We start from the raw sequence: 25342 nt of genomic DNA on the forward strand, positions 1-25342 counted from the left end.
GAGCTATATAATGTTCCATTGTTTGACTGTACTGCAGCTTCATGTTTAGTCTTTAAATTGTTTTTTAAGTTTTTGTAAGTACCCAGTAAGTGTATATATTTATGGGTTACATGAGTTATTTTGATACAAGTGTAATAATCACATAAGGATAAACAGAGTATCCATCACCTCAAGCATTTGTTCCTTGTGTTTCAAATAATCCAAATATACTCTTTTAGTTATTTTTAAATGTACAATTAAGTTATTGATTATAGTCACCCTATTCTGCTATAAAATAGTAGGTCTTATTCATTCTATTTTTTTGTACGCATTAACCACTTCCACCTCCCCACCAGTCCCCCACTACCCTTCCCAGCCTCTGGTAACCATCCTTCTACTCTCTACCTACATAAGTTCAATTGTCTTTATTTTTAGACCCCAAGGTAAGTCAAAACATGAAATATTTGTCTTTCTGTGCCTGGTTTATTTCACTAACAAAGTGATTCCAGTTCCATCCATGTTGTTGCAAATGACAGGATCTCATTCTTTTCTTATGGCTGAATAGTACTCCATCATATGTTTGTACCTAGAAGTAAGATTGCTGGATTGTATGTTAGCTGTATTTTTAGTTTTCTGAAGAGACTCCAAACTGTTCTCCATAGTGATTGTACTAATTTACATTCCCACCAACAGTGTATGAAAGTTCCAATTTCTTCACATCCTCGCCAGTATTTCTTATTGCCTGTCTTTTGGATATAAGTCAATTTAGCTGGGGTGAGATGATATCTCATTGTAGTTTTGATTTGCATTTCTCTGATGATCAATGATATTAAGCCCTTTTTCATATACCTGTTTGTATTTGTATGTCTCCTTTTAAGAAATATTTGTTCATGGCCGGGCGCGGTGGCTCAAGCCTGTAATCCCAGCACTTTGGGAGGCCGAGGCGGGCAGATCACGAGGTCAGGAGATCGAGACCATCCTGGCTAACACGGTGAAACCCCGTCTCTACTAAAAATACAAGAAAATTAGCCGGGCGTGGTGGCGGGCGCCTGTAGTCCCAGCTACTCAGGAGGCTGAGGCAGGAGAATGGCGTGAACCTGTGGGGCGGAGCTTGCAGTGAGCCGAGATAGCGCCACTGCACTCCAGCCTGGGGCACAGAGCAAGACTCCGTTTCAAAAAAAAAAAAAAAGAAAAGAAATATTTGTTCATATCTTTTTGCAGATTTTCAAATTGGATTATTAGATTTTTTCCTACAGAGTTGTTTGAGCTCCTTATACATTCCGATTATTAATCTCTTGTCAGACAGGTAGTTTGCAAATATTTTCTCACATTCTGTGTATTGTCTCTTCACTTTGTTGAATTGTTTCCTTCTGTGCAGAAACTCTTTAACTTACTGTAATCCCATTTGTCTGTTTTTGCTTTGGTTGTTTCAAAAACTATTGGTTGAATGAACAATTAAATACTAAACTGTATAGTCTCAAAGTGGTATATTTATTTGTTTATTGATTTATTTTAGAGACAGGGTCTTTTTCTGACCCCAAGTTGGAGTGCAGTGGTGTGATCATAGGTTACTGCAGCCTTGAACTCCTGGGCTCAAGTGATCTTCTTGCCTCAGCCTCCTGAGTAGTGAGAGCTACCGGCTTGTGCCACCGCACCTGGCTTCAATGAGTTCAAGTAATACCTAGATCTTTAAGATCTTATGACTCTTGTGCTGAAATGATTTTGGAAGTTTTTAGTACTCATTGTCACTCAACTGGAGCCTTTGGCAAAAGGCTATTATTGCTACCTAGTGGCAATTACTGGTATTTTTAGACTAGAAAGTTTGGACTAGCAGCTTCAAGGTACACTCCATTTGAAAGGTAATTACTTTCCTATTATTGGGCTTTGATTGAACATGCTTCAATCAAATTTATGTCCAAACTGACGGACATAAACCCCAGGTAAGAGTGGCTGAATCTCACGATTTCCAACAATTAAAGGTTTTGCCCAGATGGGTGGTAAGGGTTCTGTTGCAAATAATTATTAAATCATATGGCTTGGTTTAGGTGTAAGTTATTAATAGGATGTCAGGCTGTTTGCCAATTAAAATATCTATGGCTGAGATTGGAGCTCCAGCATTAGCCTATCGGCAGACCTCTAATTTGTTAAATTACTATTGGCTCTTTGCCTCAATTGTTGGTTTGGTTGGTGATGAGCAAGCTTGCAAGATTTGGGTTGGAGGGCTTGTATTGAATAAACTTGATGGCATGTGGGCCTCAGCATTTCCCATAACTGATTGAGCAATTACTTGGAGGGTCTGGACTGCAGACCAATGAAAGCACCCAGACCAATAATAGTGATACCCACAGTTAACAAAATGGTGTACAGCTGCACTTCACAGTGTGTGTGTGTGTGTGTGTGTGTGTGTGTGTGTGTTAGTGGTGGTGAGAATTTGGGCTCAAATAGGTCCTGGGAAGACTATGCACCCTTGAATTGGCCTCCAGCATTTATGGGATAGAGGCAAGATTAAACATTTATAAGTACAAGGAAGATATATTTAAGAGTCTCACATATAATGAATATTTATATATGTGAAGGGGAGATATATCTCTCTTTTAAATGTAGGAAAGGGCAATGGGAAAGTTTTCAAAAAATTGGTGTGAGACATGAGTCACTGAAAGGTCCTTGATTTAAGGGAGATTAAGGCCTGGGGCAATATAGAGACCCATTCCAAGGTCCATTTTATGGGCTGAAATTTGAAAGAGTTGTTTGAGGAGACTATTATGTCTATCAATTAAACCAGCTATCTGGAATCTATCAGGGACATGAAAATTCCACTGATGATGCCTTTATATAAGAGAGCCCAGCATTCAGTATTCTGAAAATCGAAATGTGTGCTTTGGCTACTGTCAGGAAAGGAACTCCAAAGGGGTCAAGGAATACACTTGTTATTGATTGCTAGTTTTATTCTATTGAGATCTGAGGGGATACTTGATATAATCTCTCTTTCTCGCTCTTTTTCTTTTTTTTTTTTTTTTGAGACAGAATCTCACTCTGTTGCCCAGGCTGCCGTGCAGTGGCACAATCATGACTCACTGCAGTCTTGGCCTCCCAGGATTGGAAGATCCTCCCACCTCAGCCTCCTGAGTAGCTGGGACTACAGGTGCATGCCACCACACCTAGCTAATTAAAAAAGTTTTTGTGTAGACAGCGTTTTGTCATGTTACTCAGGCTTGTCTTGAACTTCTGAGCTCATGCAATCTGCCCTCCTTGGCCTCCCAAAGTGCTGGGATTATAGGCATGAGCCACCACACTGGGCCTGATTTCAGTTTTTAAAAATACACTTGTTTTGTGTCTTCGCATACAGTCTATCCTGGGGATTGTTCTGTGTACTGACGAGAGGAATGTGTATTCTGTAGCTGTTGAATGAAATGTTCTGTAAATTTCTATTAGGTCTGTTTGATCTACAGTACAAATTAAATCCAATGTTTCTTTGTTGACTTTCTGCTTTGATGATCTGTTCAATGCTGGAAGTAGGGTGTTGAAGTCCCCAACTATTACTGTAATCAGTCTATCTCTCTTTTTAGCTCTAATAATATTGTTTTATATATATGGATGCTCCAATGTTGAGGGGAAACATATTTAGAATTGTTACAGGCTGTTGCTGACTTGATCCCTTTATCACTATGTACTGACCTTCCTTTCTTTTTTTATGTTTTTTTCACATAAAGTCCATTTGGTCTGATATAAAGATAGCTGCTCCTGCACACTTTTGGCTTCTCTTTGTCTAGAATAATTTTCTCCATCTCTTTACTTTCTGTCTTTGTATGTCTTTACAGTAAAGTGAGTTTCTTGTAGGCAGTAAATAATTGAGTCTTTTTAAAAAAAATTCTTCAGCCAGTTTATATTCTTTAATTGGGGAATTTCAAGGTTGTTATTCATTGATGAGGACTTACTCCTGTCATTTTTTAAATTGTTTTCTGACTGTTTTGTATATTCTCTCTCTTTTTTGCTTATCTTTACTAGTCGGTGGTTTTTTTTTGTAGTGGTAACATTTGACTCCTTTCTCTTTCTCATTTGGGTATCTGTTCTATCAGTGAGTTTTATATTTTCTTATATTTCTATGATGGTAGATATTGTCCTTGTCCTTTTGCTTCCAGTTATAGGATTCCTTTAAGCATTTTTGTGTAGATCTAATCTAGTGGTAATGAATTCCCTGTTTTTGATTGTGTAGGAAAGCCTTTAGTTTTCCTCTTATTTTTGAAGGGTAGCTTTGCTGGGTCTGTTATTCTTGGCTGACGGTTTTTTTTTTTTTTTCCATGACCTTCCAGTGAATGGCAGTTTTTTTTCCATCAGGACTTTGAATATATCATCCCATTCTCTTCTGGCTTGTAAAGTTTCTGCTGAGAAATAGGCTGTTAGTCTGATGGGGATTCCCTTATATGTGACTAGATGCTCTTATTTTGCTGTTTTGAGAATTATCTCTTTGTCTTTGACTTTTGACAGTTTGGCTATAATATACCTTGGAGAAAACCTTGTGTTGAATCTATTTGGAGATTTTGAGCTTCCTATATCTGGATGTATGTCTACATCTCTTGTAAGGCTTGGGAAGTTTTCAGCTATTATTTTGTTAAATAGATTTTCTATGCCTTTGCTTATCTCTTCTCTTTCTGGAACTCTCAACATTTGAATATTTGGCCACTTTGTGGTGTCCCATGTGTCACAAGGGCTTTTTTCATTTTTAAAAAACTTTTTTTTTTTTTGTCTGACTGGATTACTTCAAAATAACTGTTTTCAAGTTTAGAAATTCTTCTTGATCTGGTCTACTCTTAAATATCTTTATTGTAGTTTTTATTCCATTCACCAAATTATTCAGTTCCAGAATTTCTGCTTGGTTCTTTTAAAAAGTCATATCTGTCTCAGTGGAAGTTTTCATTCAGATCATAGATTGTTTTTCTGATTTGCTTGTATCGTTTATCTTTGTTTTCTGTGTCGCACTGAGTTTCTTTAATATTATTATTTTGAGTTTTTAAAGGCATTTCATAGATTTCCTTTCTCTTGGGACTTGTTAGTGCACAATTATTATGTTCTTTTTAGGTATCATATGCTTTACTTTTTCATGTCTCTTTTGTTCTTGTGTCAACATCTGCTCATCTGGTATAACAGTTGCTTCTACCAATTTTATGAATTGTGTTTCATTGGGAATAAATTTTTTTCCTGTAGATATATCTATAGTGTTGGTTTAGTAGGTTGCTTTGGCTTTGATTCCAGGTGGGCACAGTGGTGTAGTCTCCATATAATTTCTTCAGCTGTAATTAGTGTGAGTGGTATCTGTGAGCTCCTCAGTGGCTTAGGGTGCAGTTGTTAGTGGAGCCTGTAGTGAGGATTTGCAGAGATGGGCACACCAGGTAGGCCAGTCCTCAGACACCATTGGTGGCAGCAATGGGCTGGGAGGGTCAGTTCTTAGTCCTCTAGGTGTCATACACAGGCATCAGTGGTGGCAGGTTTGGGTGGGCTGGTTCTCACACCTCCAGATGACATGCTGGGGTGCTGGTGGTGACAGCAGCAGACCAGGTGGGTGGGTCCTCAAGCTCCTGGATAGCGTACATGGTGTTGGCAGTGGTAGTAGTGGTGGTGGGCCAAAACTTGGGCCCCCATGGGGCACATGTGGGTGTGTGCTGGTGGAGGCCATGGTAGCCCTGTTCTCTGGCCCTGAGTGGCACACTTGGGTACTGGCAGTAATGGGGGGTGCAGGCCTGTTTTCAGGTCCCCTAAAGGCACAGGCAGGTAAGTGGTACCCTGCTGCTGGAGGGGACAGGGTTGCTGTCAGTGGCAGCAGCCCCAGGTGGGTAGCTCTCAGCCTCTGGGGAGTATACGCTCAGGCTCCCTTTGTTCCAGGGACAGCCTCCCTGATGTGCTGCTCCATATGTTCCCTGGAGTGTAGGACATTGCATGAACTAGACTGCTAGAGATTCAGCTGAACTGCTGGGTCTAGCTGGCATAATGATGCTATAGTCCTCTGGGTGGACATGGGCAATGTCCATGGGGCTTCAGGGATGTGGAGATGCAAAGGCTATTGGGCCCCAGGGCACGGGGCACAATGTAGTCTAGCAGGGGTTGGGCTCTCAAAATGGCACTTTGCTGTAGCTGCTTGGATTTTGGGCAGTGTGTGGGACCCAGTGCAACCTCACTCTCTGGAACAGTGCTGTCATATGGACTCCAGGTAGCTCCCTATACTGGTCTCAGGGCCCATGAGGGTCGAGGGGCTCTCTCCCATGGCTAGGATTGCAGGAGTCTCCAAGTGGGAATTTAGACCACTGTAATCTCTCATTTATCTTTTCCTCACAATGGGAAGTTCCTCTTGGCTTTGAGGCAACCCTGGCTGGGATGACTGTTTTGTTTTCCTCTCCTTCTGTGCCTCAGAAGTTCCCTGTCAACTTCCTTCCTGAATGCCATTGTTTCTCTGAGATGCTTTATTAGATATGTGCTTATCTACTCACTGTTTTAGTCCTTTTTTGTGGAGCAGGTTAGTACTGGGGCTCTGTAGTCAGCCATCTTAAAGCCCATCTTGCTTTGTCTTTATGAATTTGACTACTATAGGAAGCTCATATAAATGGAGTCATACAATATTTCATCTAGCTTATTTTTCTTAGCATAATACCTTTAATATCCATCTATGTTGTAGCATTTCAGAATTTCATTATTTTTAAAATTTTCATTCTTTATTGCATTGGATGTAGATACATTTTTTTTATTCATTCATTTGCTGATGGACACTTGGGTTGTTTTCACCCTTTGGTTATTGTGAATAATGCTGCTATGAATATGGGTGTGTAAATATCTCTTTTCAGACCCTACTTATAATTATTTCGGGTATTATATAGAAATGAAATTACTGAATCATAGAGTAGTTCTTTTTTTAATGTTTTGAGAAACCACCACACTCTCTTCTATAGCAGCTGCATAGACCAACAGTGCATGGGGTTCCAATATCTCCACATCATCTCTAACACTTGTTATTTTCTGTTTTTCTTATAAAGCCATCCTAATGGGTACAAAGTGGTGTCTCATTGTGGTTTTGATTTTTATTTCCCTAAAGATTAGTGATGTTTAGCATCTTTTCATGTGCTTATTGGCCATTTGTATATCTTTGGAAAAGTGTTTATTCAGGCCTTTGATCATTTTTTTTTTCAATTGGGTTGCTTTATTGTAGTTGAGTTTTAGGAATTCTTTGTATATTCTGGATATTAATCTCTTATCAGATATATGATTTAAAAATATTTTCTTGCATTCTGTTGGGTACCTTTTCACTCTGTTTATAGTGTCCTTTGATGCAGGCAAACTTTTGATTTTGATAAACTTCAGTTTATCTATATTTTCTTTTGCTACCCATATTTTGGTGTTATGTCCAAGAAATTATTACCAAATCTCATGCCATGAAGTTTTTACATATGTTTTCTTTTAAGAGTTGTATAGTTTTACCTCTTACACTTAAGTCTTTGATCCTTTTTGAGTTAAACTTTGTATATGGTGTAGGGTAGGAGTCCAACTTTATTCTTTTGTATGTGGATATCATTTTCCCAGCACCATTTGTTAAAAAACTGTCCTTTCCCTATTGAGTAGTCTTGGCACCCTTATTGAAAATCATTTGACCTTATACAGGAGAGTTGATTTCTGAGCTGTCTATTCTATTCCATTGGTTTATATGTCTGACTTCATGCCAGTACTACACTATTTTGATTACTGGAACTTCCTAATAAGTTTTGAGATCAGGTAGCCTAAGTCCTTCAACTTTGTTCTTTTTTGAGATTGTTTTGGCTATTTGGGGGCCCCAAGATAACCTTTTAAGCTTGTGCTGATTCAGCCCTATTCCATTTGACTGAGAGTGGACAAAGGGGAAGCACTGGTCAGACTCATACCTAGCCTTATGGTCCTATCCTGAGAAGACGGTCTGAAGAGGGTGAAAATTAATGTTAAATGGAAAGAAAGAGGAAAGACTGTTGATGAAAAGGAATTCAATCAATACATAATGCAAAAGAAAAAGCTAATGTTACCTTGGTGCTTTGTGAGAGGTTGGGAGCAAGAGAATATTATCTCTTAGCTATATTTATAGATAACCATAAAGGTGGAGCTATTTTTCTGCAGAAACCCTCTTCTTAGTTTGAAGCAGGAGGTTCAGGATAGGCCCCAGTGAAAATAAAGGCATTCAATCTGGATTCATCTCCATGATGTATCTTGATGATATTAACAACATCTTGTGAGTGAACACCTGGAATAAACCTAATGTAACTTTGTCTTTTGGCTCCTGTTTTGTGGGTTATATCTATTATAGAGGATTCCTTTTGAGATGTAGCATGTGGGAAATTTTGTCTCATGGATGTGCACAAAGGACTTTAACAACAGAGTCACAGACCACTATGTAACTATTAGCCTAGTTGAAAAAGTTTTCCAGATAAAATATCTGCTGTGCCTAACTTGTCATAGTATCATGTGCCTATAAACCATGTTTTTGTGAATGGATAGCAATAATCAAGAAACAGAAACTAATGCCAATGCTGTGGACTTAGTTGCATCCCCAAAAATTCATTGTTGAATGAACCCCCGTCACCCCATGTAATGGTATTTAGAAATAAGAACTTTGGGATGAATTAGGTCTAGATGAGGTCCTACTATGGGGTCCTTGTGATCAGATTAGGACCCTTGTAAAAAGCGACAGCAGAGAGTTTGCTTTCTGTCTCCATTATGTGAAGACACAGAAGGAAGGTGGTAGTCTACAAGTCAGGATAAGAACCCTCACTAGAGCCCCACCATGCTGGCATTCCAATATTGAGCTTCCAGTCTCCAGAATTAGGAGAAAATAAATTTCTGTTGTTTATGTCCCCTAGTCTATGGCATTTTGTAATGGTAACCAGAGATGACTAAGACAGACAGTTTAGAGGTTACTTGGGGGCTTACTCACACACAGTGTGTAACCATAGCATCTGCTGAGCATGCCTATGGGAAGTTGTATGGCATGCTCAAACTAAAATGTAATTGGAGGTAATTATTACTCATATGACATTATCTTGGGAAAGACAGAATGAAGCAGGGTATATGATGAGGCCCATAAGAAATTTGGAATCCAGAATTAACTTGAACTTAGCCCTTGATTCATACGCTAATCCATGATAGCATTTGGTATATGGACAAGGGCCACTTTGTAGGGAAGGCTGAGAAAGTACTGTTGTAATTTGGACTGATTTATTTTACAATGATCTTAGTTTAACTCATAATATAACAACTCTTTGGTGTAATATTGGTGTCATTGGTAAGATTACTGATTTATATTATAATAATCTTCGTTCAACATATAATGTCACTACTTGGTGTAATACGTTACTGACAAAATTAATTTGACTGATTTACTTAAACCTTGTCTGATGATACAAATTAATTAGAGTTTTGGCAGTTATTCCTTTGCTTTTTTTGTCTTCTAAATGTTGCCGAAGATGCAGAAAGAGGAGTGATGAGGAGCAATTTTTATTTAAAAAGCCTTGCCCAGGCCGGGCATGGTGGCTCACGCCTGTAATCCCAGCACTTTGGGAGGCCGAGGCTGGTGGATCACAAGGTCAGGAGATAGAGACCATCCTGGCTAACACAGGGAAACCCCGTCTCTACTAAAAATATAAAAAATTAGCCAGGCGTGGTGGCGGGCGCCTGTAGTCCCAGCTATTTGGGAGGCTGAGGCAGGAGAATGGTATGAACCTGGGAGGTGGAGCTTGTAGTGAGCCGAGATCGCGCCACTGCACTCCAGCGGGGGCGAAAGAGCGAGACACTGTCTCAAAAAAAAAAAAAAAAAGCAGCTTTGCCCAAGAGTCGGAGGGTGAACTGTTGAACTGTAAGGGGATTACCTGACTTATAACTGAATCGAAACTTTATCTCTGGAGGCTCCTGGATGCCTGCCTTTGACTCTTAGTCAAGATAAAGGCAGTGGGATTTATGATGTCAGAAACTCCCCAGGCCAGTTTGTTTGTTGACGATTTATAAGTGTCATAAACTGGCTCAAATATGTGCCCAGTGGGGCACAACAACCTCGCTGGGAACTTCTGTGTTACGCTTTCCTGAAGCTAGGACTTCTTGCACAGATCTTAGTGGTTCATCTGGAAACAGAGTACCTCTCTGTGTGAATGAGAACCCTGGGAACTTCTGCACGATTGTCTCTCGGACTCCAATGATCGTTTATACGCTCTTTCTCTTGCTGCCCCATAGCCTTTGCCTTTGAATGTCTTAGTATTCCCTGTGGGGTTTAGAGAGGCCTTTCAAATATCTGAACTTGGGAAATATTTGCATTATCCTAGCACATTTCTCTAAAACAAAATGGGCAAAAACATACATTTGTATTTCATTAGTTTATAAATATTGAAGTTTTAACAATTTAGCACTAAACAGAAATAGCATTATAAAATAATTAGTAAAATTAAAACAACATTAATATGGTACAAATTGTGATAAATAGTACACAATAAAAAATTAAATATAGAGATAAAGGGAAACCATCTTCTATCTCTTACATTACAGTGTACTTAGAAGTCAAGAACTTCACTTTTACGACCTTTAAAGGTGACTGAAGATGGAAAGTAGGGAAGTGTATTCCTGACCTGGAGACCCCAGATATCCTGATTGGGGCTTCAATTCTAACCTAAGAGACCCAAAGCTATGCTAAATTGGAAAAAAATGTTCAAGTCCTGGTTTGTGTTTGAGCTTCAGTGATTAGAAGGTTTATTATCTTGAGCAAGCCCTAATATCCTGTTACCACTCTGATGCCTCAAATTCCATATTTTAAAAATCGAGGTAAGAATAATATTGAGTGATTTTATGAGAATTAAATAAGTTGATGCGTGTATACTTGATATAAAAATAAAGTGTTGCACTAATATGTATCTTATAATGACTCAGTAATACAATTTTTCATATTATTATTTCCTATTCTCACTGGCTCCATTATTTGCTGGAGAATCTGCCCTGGCACCAGGATGCTTCTGCATCTTCCCACTCACGAGACCTGTGAATACAGAAACGCCGTGTGTTCTCAGAAAGGAGCAGCATGTCCTTGGCTTCAACTATGGCTACTGTTTGTTTACTTTGCCCAGCACTGGGATTTCTGCTGGTTCTTGAGGCCCTGGCACAAATTTGGGTACTTGTATCCTTCTGGGTGCTGGCAGCCTTCTCCTATTTTCTGTGTCCTGTTAGGTCCTAGGTGAGAGACAGCTGAGCTTTCAGGCAGTGGATTAAAGCAAGAAGCCAAAAATGAGAGTTAAGTCTTTACTCATTTACTGCAATGGTATAAGCAAGAGGTTAACACTGGAGAAAATGCTCAGTCCACCTGTTCCATTTTCCCCCATTGAATGGCACACTAGTCAAGGGTCATGTGGATCAGCTCAGACATTGGGATTGTCTCACTGTAGCTCAAAAGGCTTCTACAGTTTTATGGATTCTGAAGTGGAAGGGGTAGAGAACAGGGGGATGGGGCTTAGAATGGAAAAATAATGGGAACAGAGTCAGAGTGGGGAAAAGTTTCTTTATGGTTTCTCCCTTCTCCCCCTATAAGGAGGTCTTAGCAGAAGTGCCTGAAGAGGACCTCTGCCCAGGGCTCAGACAAAGAGACTTAAGAATTTGGGCATTAGTCAAAAACTGTAAATATGTGAAAGAGCATGGTCAGCCTGCACCCCGCTTCAGGGACTGCAGAGCACTGGTTGTGCACCAAGTCTGGTGTGGGGACAGCAGTTTTCTCCCATGAAATCTGCCAGGTGAAACCATTGCCTGTGATCAGGCCTGAAAAATCACACATAGGTCTTTAAATAGGAGCGGGACTCCTCTCGTTCCATCTCCTATAAATCTGGGTTATGAGCAGTTCTGCTAAGTTTTTCAAAATTGTTTCTTCAACCTTTTCTTTTTTCTATCTAGAAGCCTTTAATAAAAAATTGATCATTCTGTGGCTCACTCTGGTCCTCCCAGTGCTCTGATGACTTAGTACTTGTTCTTTATCCTTGACGCAGTGTCCCTCTGTATATGGTGAGGGAGCCTTTAAACTGCTTTTCCTCCTCAGGTCTTGTTCACGCCAGTCTCTTCTTTCTGAATTCTTGCAGTCCTTGTATTTCTACCACAAAAATCTGTATTATTTTTAAATTTTACATTACAAAATATCATACAGTAAATTTTGCTTTTCTTTCCTGTTAGTGTTTGGTCACATTTTTGGGTATATTTGTGCATGGATTATGTAACCATCACAACTATCAGGACATAAAACAGTTCTATCAACCCCCAAAACTCCTTTGCGTTGTCCCCTTGTACTTACAGCCTTACCCCACCCATTAGTCCTGGAAACCACTGATGTCTTTCTTATCACTATAGTTTTGTTTTTTTGAGAATGCCAAATCAATGGAATCATACAGTATGTAATCTTTTGAGATTGGTTTCTTTCACTCAACATAATGTCTTTGAGATTCACCCAAGTTTTTGAGTGTATCAATAGTTCCTTTTTACTGCTGAGTAATATTCTGTCATGTGGACATACACAGTTTGTTTATCCATTCACCCACTAGAGGATATTAAGGTTATTTCCAGTTTTTAACTGTCACAAATAAAGCTGCTATGAAAATTTGTGTACAAGTTTTTTGTGTGAACGTGTTTTCATTTCTCTCAGGTGAATAACTGGGAGTGGAATTGCTGGGTTATATGGTGAATGTTTGCACAACTTTATAAGAAAGTGTTAAATTGAAAAATACATCTTTTAATAAAAATATTACCATGTAATTTTGAGCAATTTTCACTGTATTGGGAAAATAATTACATTAAAGGAAGCATTTCAGAATTTGTATTAAAACAAACAATTGCACAACCCTAACACTATCCATGGTGTAAAATTGTGAAATTTGTGGCTGCTTGTCATCTTCTGAATAGCTTTTCTATGTTTGGGACAAATAGAAATCCAACCCTAAAAAAAGGTTGAAATACAGTTTCCCAACCATCCTTGCAGCCAAGGCTCAGGCTTGTGTACTAAACTCTGCCAATCTGGCCAATCTCCCCGGGATTTAATTTTGGATGTGAACAGCATGTGATAACAGGCTTTATAGGGAGCTTCCGTTTCCTGGGCGTATACTGGTTTCAAAAGCATCCAACTTTCAAGGCTATAGTGGTTGCAAGATTGGATTCTCATTCAGAAGTGCATTATGCTAGCATCATTCACTCTTACTTATAAAATTTTGGAATTTAGTGTTTGGCAACACCAGTAGATGTTGTGGTGGTTTTTTCATCAACCTGGTCCTGTCAGGTAGACTTGTTGGTATTGTTCCTGAAAGTATAGGCTCGATCTGTTTGTCCAAGACCCCAAGGACTTTGTGAACTTCCTTCTAGTCTGCTGTTCTTTAAATCACTTTTCCTTTTAAACTATTCTTAGTTGAGGTTTCTTTTCATACTATTTTATTCTTTATTATATGTATTTTATATAGTTGTATATGCACAGGCTACTTTGTGTATTCTCTTGCTAATTCATGATTTGCCTTTTATGGTTTAAAGATTAATTGATCATAAAATATTCCATAGTTTGAATCTCAAGGAGCAGCGAAGATACTGACAAATTTAAGAAATAACATAAAGGAGTTTGACTTCATGGGCCATACAGTGAGGGTTCTCTAGACTTGAAATGCCCTGTAGGGATCTAATTAAACTAAAGAGCTTCTGCACATCAAAAGAAACTACCATCAGAGTGAACAGGCAACCTACAGAATGGGAGAAAATTTTTACAATCTATCCATCTGACAAAGGGCTAATATCCAGAATCTACAAAGAAAATTTACAAGAAAAATCAAACAAACCCCATCAAAAAGTGGGCAAAGGATATGAACAGACACTTCTCAAAAGAAGACATTCATGCAGCCAACGGACACATGAAAAAATGCTCATCATCACTGGCCATCAGAGAAATGCAAATCAAAACCACAATGAGATACCATCTCACACCAGTTAGAATGGCGATCATTAAAAAGTCAGGAAACAACAGTTGCTGGAGAGGATGTGGAGAAATAGAAACACTTTTACACTGTTGGTGGGAGTGTAAACTAGTTCGACCATTGTGGAAGACAGTGTGGTGATTCCTCAAGGATCTAGAACTAGAAATACCATTTGACCCAGCCATCCCATTACTAGATATATACCCAAAAGACTATAAATCATGCTGCTATAAAGATACATGCACACGTATATTTATTGCGGCACATTCACAATAGGAAAGACTTGGACCCAACCCAAATGTCCATCAGTGATAGACTGGATTAAGAAAATGTGGCACATATACACCATGGAATACTATGCAGCCATAAAAAGTATGAGTTCATGTCCTTTGTGGGGACATGGATGAAGCTGGAACCATCATTCTGAGCAAACTGTCGCAAGGACAGAAAACCAAACACCATATGTTCTCACTCACAGGTGGGAATTGAACAATGAGAACACCTGGACACAGGGTGGGGAGCATCACACACCAGGCCTGTCATGGGGTGGGGAGAGGGAGGAGAGATAGCATTAGGAGATATACCTAATGTAAATGATGAGTTAATGGGTGCAGCACACCAACATGGCACATGTACACATATGTAACAAACCTGCACATTGTGCACATGTACCCTAGAACTTAAAGTATAAAAAAAAAATGCGAAAAGAAAAGAAAAGAAAAGAAAATGCCCCATAGGGGCTTAACTTTAAGGAGTCTCACCTTGTCATTTTCTTGTTCTTGCTTCTATCTCTTAACGTTCCCAATATGAAAATGTATGCTCCCAGTTCAGAGCAGTGGGACCTTGGGACTAAGGCCTCAGGTACATTGGGGAGCCATTTTGTCCCCAGAATTTATGCCTGCTTTCATACTCTGTCACTCACCTTCCTTCATTGTTGGAATCAACAAACTGGGTAACAGTGATGTCAGAGAAAATGCCAATTTTTCATTGGCATAGGTGCCTGGCAACACTTAGCAGCCTGCAAGAAACATACCCAGAGTCATATAATGTTGGCAAAAATGTCAGTTGAGTCACATGGTCAGGCTAGCAAAGGAAAATAGCCCGGAGATCTCCTATGAGGTCCATTTTTGTCTCTGCTAAAAAGGTTCCTTGATTATTCTCATTGCTCGGTGTCACTTCAGTGCTCTGTTCAACTTTCATTGTATTTCACCAGGCTTTTGTGTAATTTTGTTTTTACAGCAATAGAGGTTTTGATCTGCTGCCTTTCTGAAGGCTCACACTGGCTTACTCTCCTGAAATCATGTAACTTCTACAAAATATTAATTTTGTAATTACATCTAAACTTGGAAAATCACTCTATTCTTTGGTAAGATGAAACAAAAAAATTAAGATTTAATAATAAAATTAATCAGTCATTAATTTGTCATGAAACAAAATTTTCATTCATTCATTATGCTAAGCAGTGTCTGGGAGATTTTTTACTCCTTTAGAGATAATCTATTTTCCTGTGTCTGATAACAAACTCATCATCTGATAACAAACTCATTGGGCACCTGTGGCCGTTATTCAGTATTATTCAATGTTTATTTGTTTCTCTCATATATCACTTTTAAGTTCATAGTCAAAATCAGATAACTTCTGGAAATGGATTTTTTGTAGTCTCCTTCCCTCATTCCTTTTTCATCTTTTGCTTTTTCTCAAGATCCCTGTGTCCAACATTTATCTCATCTTTCCAGACAAAACCATGGTCAGTTTTTGGTTTTTATTCTGACATGACTTACTGAATCTTTGTTTCTGAGGCTTGGCTTCACTCATTTCTGAGTCTCCTCTGGGGTGGTGATTGTAGATACTTCATTTTTTTTGAGGTTTCAATATTTTATTCAAATTTTTTTAAAGTGATGTTAATTACAGCATTTGAAGAGGAGGATCTACTTCCACACAAAATGGAAGACTCTAAAATGTACCCATTAACTGCTAAAAAACAAATTGAGTGGTGAGAATACAACAGAAGTCCAATTTAGATTCTGAGTGTTGTTACCATGTGATTACAATCACACAGACTCTTCTAAGCCTATAGCTGGAGCTCCTGGAAGCTATTTCATACTTTGGCACAAGGGCAAAAAAGCACAACACGAGAAGGAATAAGTCCTGAATTACTGGCTTCATCGCATCCACCCTCTCCACCCCAAAATGGCACAAAAGAAACAGTGACCATACCCCACAGACCTTTTGGTGTAAAAGAGGTGACGATGAACTGGGGTGGGAACAGGTCATGAAGATCTGTTGAAAAAAGTCCCATTCAGGTGAGTTTGTACACACCATCAAGCAGTGAGCCTCTCGTCAATCAGGGTTAGGAAACCAAAGTTTGATTATCAGGATATCACAATTTCATTCATTTACTCAATATGAATTTATAAAGTGCCTACATATTATCAGCTTCCACTTGCAGCCATTTCTAGATAAAAAAGAAAACTGGCATCTCAAAGGGGCCACCAAGTTTCCCCAAAGTCTACCACTGAAAGGACCGTTTTTGGAAATGGGTTTCTTCTGCACCTCTGAAAGGGTAACATCTTAAAGCTGAATCATCTTTAACCTGGAGGTCTAACATATGTAACAATACTTGCATCCCAGACATGCAACATTAAAAGATACACCAAATTCTGAAGGTAGCTATGCTGCAAAATAGTTTAAAATTAAACAATTGTATAGTATTCATTTAGGCTTGAAATTCCAGTCCTAGACCAAGCTTGGGGCCACCAGGATTGACCTTCTTGACATCCAGAAGAGCTGACAATGTCAGTTTGATACCTGGCTTTAGGGTCTGAGTGTATCCTGAACCTGTCAGGCTGGAGTTGTTCACTTCAGCTGAGAATCAGGTGTCAGGGTCAATCTGAAGCTTGGCTGCTATTCTGAAGCATGTTACTGTTTCCTGCTGTCCAGATGAGACTGACAGCGGTCTCCAACTTCTTGTTCACCTTCTGGTAAATGGAGCCACCAAACTCTGTTCTGTCAGACATTAGTGTGAAGCCAGAATTCATCAGTCTTGTAGCCAACTGCAAAATTGCTCTGAGTAACTTGGGACTTTGCAGTCTCAAAATTCATCTGGTAGTTGGCTAGCCTTGTAACCGAGCACCAGAGCATACTGGATGGAAGGCCCAGCAATATCGAAATCCATGTTGCAGCCCAAATTAATGTGTTCCCACTTGTACTCTGTCTTGATTTTAGCCTTTTTTTTTTTTCCCTAGTGTTAGTTGAGAAGGATGAATTGAAGGTCAGCTTCAGTCCATGTGCAAGCTGATCTTCCACAGTAATCTCAGTGCCTAGTGTATTGTCAGTGTTCCATTTCTCCGTAAACGTCAGGCCATACTCAGTCCATCTGTACTTGGTTTCCAGACTGTCCGTCACTTTGGTGGTCTCAGCGTTGGCAGAGTCTGAGGTTGTAAATTCCAATCCATTTTCAGATTTTGATTTCAAATTAAGCTTTATTAAGCCAAATCCATAACCCTTGGTGAAGACATCCCTGGTAGATTTGCCAAGATTGGCATACGTGAGTGGCACAGCCATCTACTGCTCAGAGGTGGTGGCAGTGGGCTTGACATCGGCTACCGATTGTAGATACTACTATTATTCAGAGTGGAACATCTAATGATACATTTCCTTTTTCTAAGCTGTATCAGAATATATATATATTATATATTATAATATATTATATATATTATATATATATATATTCATTCATTCATGGTATAATCTCAAAACATTAATAATATACCAGACTACCTCATCCCTACCATGGATGGGCATGGAGGGGAAAAGCAGTAAGTTAATAAAAAAAGAAGATGGAAAATCTCTTTAATGATTACATTATCAAACTAATAATGCTACACAGGCCACCTATTATGATGACTATTTCCATATAGATTCAATAATGCTATACAGGATAACTGATATTTATGTTTTTCAATTAGTTTTCTGACTTGAATTTGTGTTTTGTTTTTCATGTATTCTCATTCTTTTAAATCTTTCTGTTGCTGTGAAATGGGTCTCACATAAAGAAAAGTGTAATGAATATAAATTTGTAGCTCAGTGTATCTGTGGTGTTCAAACTGATTGTTAAATGGAAGAGTACCAGCACACCAAACACCTCACTGACTTTTGTTTTTGTTTTTTTTTTGTACATTGATATTCATATTAATAGCAGCTTTATTCGTAATTGCCCAAACTTGGATGCAACCAAGATGTTCCTCAGTAAGTAAATAAACTGGTACATCTAAACAATGGAACACTATTCAGTGCTAAAAAAAGAAATGATCTATCAAGCCCCGATAAGATGTGGAGGAACCTTTTAAAATGGGATACATGTTCAGGTTTGTTATATAGGTAAATTATGTATCATGAGGGTTTGGTGTACAGATTATTTCATCACCCAGGTAATAAGTATGATACTCAACAGGTAGTTTTTCAATCCTCACCCTCTTCCCACCCTCCACCCTCAAGTAGGCCCCAGTGTCTATTGTTCCCTTTTTTGTGTCCATGTGTACTCAATGTTCAGCTCCCACTTATAAGTGAGAACATGTGGTATTTGGTTTTTTGTTCCTGTGTTAGTTTGCTTAGGATAATGCCCTCCAGCTCCATCCATGGTCTGGCAAAGGACCTGATCTCATTCTTTTTTATGGCTGCATATTATTCCCTGGTATATACGTACCACATTTTCTTTATGCACTCTACCATCGATGGGATTTAGGTTGATTCCATATCTTTGCTCTTGTGAATAGTGCTGCGATGAATGTACATGTGAGTGTGTCTTTATGGAAGAACAATTTATATTCCTTTGGGTATATAACCAATAATAGGATTGCTGGGTCAAATGGTGATTCTGTTTTAAGTTCTTTGAGGAATCACCACACTGTTTTCCACAGTAGTTGAACTAATTTACACTGTCACCAGCACTGTATAAGTGTTCCCTTTTCTCTGAAACCTCACCAGTATCTGCTATATTTAGACTTTTTAATATTAGCCATTCTTACTGGTGTGAGATAGTATCTCACGGTGGTTTTGATTTGCATTTCTCTAATTATTAGTGATGTTGAACATGTTTTCATATGCTTGTTTGTCACATGTATGTCTGCTTTTAAAAGTGTCTGTTTATGTCCTTTGCCCACTTTTAAATGGGGTTATTTGTTTTTTGCTTGTAAGTTTAAGTTCCTTATAAGTTCTGGATATTGAACCTTTGTCAGATGCTTAGTTTAAACATACTTTCTCCCATTCTGTAGGTTGTTCATTTACTCAGTTGATAGCTTCTTTTGATGTGCAGAAGCTCTGAGATTTAATTAGATCCAATTTGTCAGTTTTTGTTTTTGTTGCAATTGCTTTTGGTGTCTACATCATGAAATCTCTGCCAGGGCTGATGTCCAGAATGGTATTTCCTAGGTTATTTTCCAAGGTTTATATAGTTTCAGCTTGTACATTTAAGTCTTTAATCGATCTTGAGTTGATTTTTGTATGTGATGTAAAGTAGGGGTCCAGTTTCAGTCTTCGGCATATGGCTAGCCATCTATTCCAGCACAATTTATTGAATGAGGAGTCCTTTATGCATTGCTTGTTTTCGTCAGCTTTGTCAAACATCAGATGGTTATAGGTGTGCCACCTTATTTCTCTGTTCTTTATTCTGTTCTGTTGGCCTATTTGTCTGTTTTTGTACCAGTACTGTGCTGTTTTGGTTACCGTAGCCCTGTATTATCGCTTGAAGTCCAACAGCGTGATGCCTCCTGCTTTGTTCTGTTTGGTTAGGATTGCTTTGGCTATTTGGACTCTTTTTTTCTTTGGCTCCATATGAATTTTAAAGTAGTATTTTCTACTTCTGTGAAGAATGTCATTGGCAGTTTGATAGGTATAGTATTGAATCTGTAAATTGCTTTGGGCAGTATGGCCATTTTAATGATATTGGTTCTTCCTATCTGTGAGCATGTAAATTTTTTTATTTGTTTGTGTCATCTCTGATTTCTCTGAACAGTGTTTTGTAATTCTAATTGTAGAGCTCTTTTACCTCCCTGGTTAGCTGTATTCTTAGGTATTGCATTCTTTTTCTGACAACTGTGAATGGGATTGTATTTCTGATTTGGCTGTTGGCTTGGATGTTGTTGATGTATAGGAGTGCTACTGACTTTTATACATTAATTTTGTATCCTGAAACTGTGCTGAAGTTTTTTTATCAGATCAAGGAGCTTTTGGGCAGAGACTATGGGGTTTTCCAGATAAAGAATCATGTAATCTGCAAACAGGGATAGTTTGACTTTCTATTTTCCGATTTGGATGCTTTTTCTTTCTTTCTTTTGCCTGATTGTTCTCACCAGGACTTCCAATATTATATTTAATGTGAGTAGTGAGAGAGGACATCCTTCTCTTGTGCCAGTTTTCAAGGGAAAGGCTTCCAGCTTTTACTCATTCAGTATGATGTGGGTTGTGGCTTTGTCACAAATGGCTCTTATATTTTGAAGTATTTTCCTTCAATATTTAGTTTATTGAGGATTTTTAACATGAAGGGATGTTGAATTTTATCAAAAGCCTTTTTTTGCATCTATAGAGATAATCGTGTTTTTTATTTTAGTATTTATTTATTCTAATTTTAATTTTAATTAATTAATTTGGTTTCTAAATTATACTTTAAGTTCTGGGATACAAGTGCAGAATGTGCAGGTTTGTTACATAGGTATACATATGCTATGGTGGTTTGCTGCACCCATCAAACCGTCACCTACATGAGGTATTCCTTCTAATGCTGTCACTCCTCTAGCACCCCAGCCCCTGACAGGCCCTGGTGTGTGATGTTCTCCTCCCTGTGCCTGTGTTCTCATTGTTCAACTCCCACTTATGAGTAAGAATATGCAGTGTTTCGTTTTCTGCTCTTGTGTTAATTTGCTGAGAATGATGGCTTCCAGCCTCATCCATGTCCCTGCAAAGAACATGAACTCATCCTTTTTTATGGCTGCATAGTATTCCATGGTGTATATGTGCCACATTTTCTTCATCCAGTCTATCATTGATGGGGATTTGGGTTGGTTCCAAGTCTTTGCTCTTGCGAATAGTGCTGCAATAAACATACATTGTGCATGTGTCTTTATAGCAGCATGACTTATAATCCTTTGGGTATATCCCCAGTAATGGGATCGCTGGGTCAAATGGTATTTCTGGTTTTAGATCCTTGAGGAATTGCCACACTGTCTTCCACAATGGTTGAACTAATTTACAGTCCCACCAACAGTGTAAAAGTGTTCCTATTTCTCCACATTCTCTCCAGCATCTGTTGTTTTCTGTCTTTTTAATAATTGCCATTCTAACTGGCGTGAGATGCTATCTCATTGTGGTTTTGATTTCCATTTCTCTAATGACCAGTGATGATGAGCCTTTTTTCATATGTTTGTTGGCCACATAAATGTCTTCTTTTGAAAAGCGTCTGTTTATATCTTTTGCCCACTTTTTGATGGGATTGTTGTTTTCTTGTAAATTTGTTTAAATTCTTTGTAGATCCTGGATATTAGCCTTTTGTCAGAAGGATAGATTGCAAACATTTTCTCCCATTCTGTAGGTTACCTGTTCACTGTGATGATAGTTTCTTTTGCTGTGCAGAAGCTCTTTAGTTTAATTAGATCCCATTTGTCAATTTTGGCTTTTGCTGCCATTGCTTTTGGTGTTTTAGTCATGAATTCTTTGCCCAGGCCTACGTCCTGAATGGTATTGCCAAGGTTTTCTTCTAGGGTTTTTATGGTTTTGGGTTTTACATTTAAATCTTTAATCCATCTTGAGTTAATTTTTGTATAAGGTATAAAGAAGGCGTCTGGTTTCAATTTTCTGCATGTGGCTAGCCAGTTTTCTCAACACCATTTATTAAATAGGGAATCCTTTCCTAATTGTTTGTTTGTTTGTTTGTTTGTTTTGAGATGGAGTATCACTGTGTCACCCAGGCTGGAGTGCACTGGTACGATCTCGGCTCACTGCAACTTCTGCTTCCCGGGATCATGCCATTCTCCTGCCTCAGCCTCCCGAGTAGCTGGGACTACAGGCACCTGCCACCACACCTGGCTAATTTTTTGTATTTTTAGTAGAGATGGGATTTCACCATGTTAGCCAGGATGGTCTCAATCTCCTGACATGATACGCCCACCTCGGCCTCCCAAAGTGCTGGGATTACAGGCATGACCCACTGCACTTGGCCCCCCATTGCTTGTTTTTGACAGTTTTGTCAAAGATCGGATGGTTGTAGATGTGTGGTGGTGTTATTTCTGAGGCCTCTGTTCTGTTCCATTGGTCTATATGTCTGTTTTGGTACCAGTACCATGCTGTTTTGGTACCAGTACCATGCTGTTTTGGTTTCTGTAGGCTTGTAAAATAGTTTGAAGTCAGGTAGCTGATGCCTCCAGCTTTGTTCTTTTTGCATAGGATTGTTTTGGCTCTGTGGGCTCTTTCTTGGTTCCATATGAAATTTAAAGTAGTTTTTTTCTAATTCTGTGAAGAAAGTCAATGGTAGCTCGATGAGGATAACATTGAATCTATTTGAAAAGTATGGCCATTTTCATGATATTGATTCTCCTATCCAGGAGGATGGAATGTTTTTCCATTTGTTTGTGTTCTCTCTTATTTCCTTGAGCAGTTGTTTGTAGTTCTCCTTGAAGAGGTCCTTCACGTTCCTTGCAAGTTGTTTTCTTGGGTATTTTATTCTCTTTGTAGCAGTTGTGAATGGGAGTTCACTCATGATTTGGCTCTCTGTCTATTATTAGTGTGTAGAAATGCTTTTGATTTTTCACATTGATTTTATATCCTCAGACTTTGCTGAAGTTGCTTATCAGCTTAAGGAGATTTTGGGCTGAGATGATGGGGTTTTCTAAATATAAAATCATGTCATCTGCAAACAGAGACAATTTGACTTCCTCTCTTCCTATTTGAATACCCTATATTTCTTTCTCTTGCCTGATTGCCCTGGCCAGAACTTCCAATACTATGTTGAACAAGAGTGATGACAGAGGGAATCCTTGTCTTGTGCTGGTTTTCAAAGGGAATGCTTCCAGCTTTTGCCCATTCAGTAGGATATTGGCTGTGGGTTTGTCATATAAAGCTCTTATAATTTTGAGATATGTTCCATCAATACTGAATTTATTGAGAGTTTTTAGCATGAAGGGCTGTTGAATTTTGTCAAAGGCCTTTTCTGCATCTATTGATATAATCATGTGGTTTTTGTCTTTGGTTCTGTTTATATGCTGAATTACGTTTATTGATTTGCGTCTGTTGAACCAGCCTTGCATCCCAGGGATGAAGCCCACTTGATCATAGTGGATAAGCTTTTTGATGTGCTGCTGCATTTGGTTTGCCAGTATTTTATTGAGGATTTTCACATTGATATCAGGGATATTGGCCATAAATTTTCTATTTTTTTGTGGCGTCTCTGCCAGGTTTTGGTATCAGGTGGATGCTGGCTTCATAAAATGAGTTAGGGAGGATTCCCTCTTTTTTCTATTGTTTGGAATAGTTTCAGAAGGAACGATATCAGCTCCTCTCTGTACCTCTGGTAGAATTTGGCTGTGAATCTATCTGGTCCTGGACTTATTTTTCTTGGTAGGCTTTTAATTACTGCCTCAACTTCAGAACTTGTTATTGGTCTATTCAGGGATTCGACTTCTTCCTGGTTTAGACTTGGGAGGGTGTATGTTTCCAGGAATTTATCCATGTCTCCTAGATTTTCTAGTTTATTTACGTAGAGGTGTTTATAGTAATCTCTGATGGTGCTTTGTATTTCTGTGGGATCAGTGGTGATATCCCCTTTATCATTTTTTATTGCATTTATTTGATTCCTCTGTTTTTCCTTATTAGTCTGGCTAGCAGTCTATGTATTTTGTTGATCTCTTCAAAAAACCAGCTCCTGAATTCATTGATTTTTTGAGGGTTTTTCATGTCTCTATCTTCTTCAGTTCTGCTCTGATCTTAGTTATTTCTTGTCTTCTGCTAGCTTTTGAATTTGTTTGCTCTTGCTTCTCTAGTTCTTTTAATTGTGATGTTAGGGTGTTGATTTTAGATATTTCCTGCTTTCTCTTGTGGGCATTTAGTGCTATAAATTTTCCTTTACACACTGCTTTAAATGTGTCCCAGAGATTCTGGTACATTATGTCTTTGTTCTCATTGGTTTCAAAACACTTTTTGATCTCTGCCTCAACTTTGTTATTTACCCAGTAGTCATTCAGGAGCAGGTTGTTCAGTTTCCATGTAGTTGTGCAGGTTTTAATGAGTTTCTTAATCCTGAGTTCTAATTAGATGGCACTGTGGTCCGAGAGGCTGTTTGTTATGATTTCCATTCTTTTGCATTTGCTGAGGAGTGTTTTACTTCCAATTATATGGCCAATTTTAGAATAAGTGTGATGTGGTGCTGAGAAGAATGTATATACTGTTGATTTGGGGTGGAGATTTCTGTAGATGTCTGTTAGGTCTGGTTGGTTCAGAGCTGAGTTCAAGTCCTGAATATCCTTGTTAATTTTCTGTCTTATTGATCTGTCTAATATTGACAGTGGGGTGTTAAAGTCTCCCACTATTATTGTGTGAGTCTAAGTCTGTTTGTAGATCTCTAAGAACTTGCTTTATGAATCTGGGTGCTCCTGTATTGGGTGCATACATATTTAGCATAGTTAGTTCTTCTTGTTGCATTGATCCCTTTACCATTATGTAATGGCCTTCTTTTTCTCTTTTGATCTTTGTTGGTTTAAAGTCTGTTTTATCAAAAACTAGGATTGCAACCCCTGCGTTTTTTTGCTTTCCATTTGCTTGGTAAAACTTCCTCCATCCCTTTATTGTGAATCTATGTGTGTCTTTGCACATGAGATTGGTCTCCTGAATATAGCACACCAATGGGTCTTAACTGTTTATCCAATTTGCCAGTTTGTGTCTTTTAATTGGGGTATTAAGCCCATTTACATTTAACGTTAATACCATTATATGTAAATTTGACCCTGTCATTATGATGCTAGCTGGTTATTTTGCCTGTTAGTTGATGCAGTTTCCTCATCATGTCAATGGCCTTTACAATTTGGTATGTTTTTGCAGTGACTGGTACAGGTTGTTCCTCTCCATGTTTAGTGCTTCCTTCAGGAGCTCTTATAATGCAGGCCTGATGGTGACAATATCTCTCAGCATCTGCTTGTCTGTAAAGGATTTTATTTCTCCTTCACTTATGAAGCTTAGTTTGGCTGGATATGAAATTCTGGGTTGAAAATTCTTTTCGTTAAGAATGTTGAGTATTGGCCCCTACTCTCTTCTGACTTATAGGGTTTCTGCAGAGAGATCTGCTGTTAGTCTGATGGGCTTCCCTTTGTGGGTAGCCCAACCTTTCTCTCTGGCTGCCCTTAAAACTTTTTCCT

General features: G+C 38.6%; 1 protein-coding gene and 1 pseudogene across 3 annotated transcripts in view; one reads left to right on the forward strand and one right to left on the reverse strand.

Moving 5' to 3' along the window:
• The window catches only part of MUCL1 (mucin like 1), a 92217-nt gene that overhangs the window by 25086 nt on the left and 41789 nt on the right, over window positions 1–25342 (forward strand). The window lies entirely within an intron of this gene.
• LOC103238448 (non-selective voltage-gated ion channel VDAC1 pseudogene) lies at window positions 16598–17510 on the reverse strand (annotated as a pseudogene).

The sequence above is a fragment of the Chlorocebus sabaeus genome, chromosome 11 (genome assembly GCF_047675955.1).
Source record: "Chlorocebus sabaeus isolate Y175 chromosome 11, mChlSab1.0.hap1, whole genome shotgun sequence".
Lineage (NCBI taxonomy): Eukaryota > Metazoa > Chordata > Mammalia > Primates > Cercopithecidae > Chlorocebus > Chlorocebus sabaeus.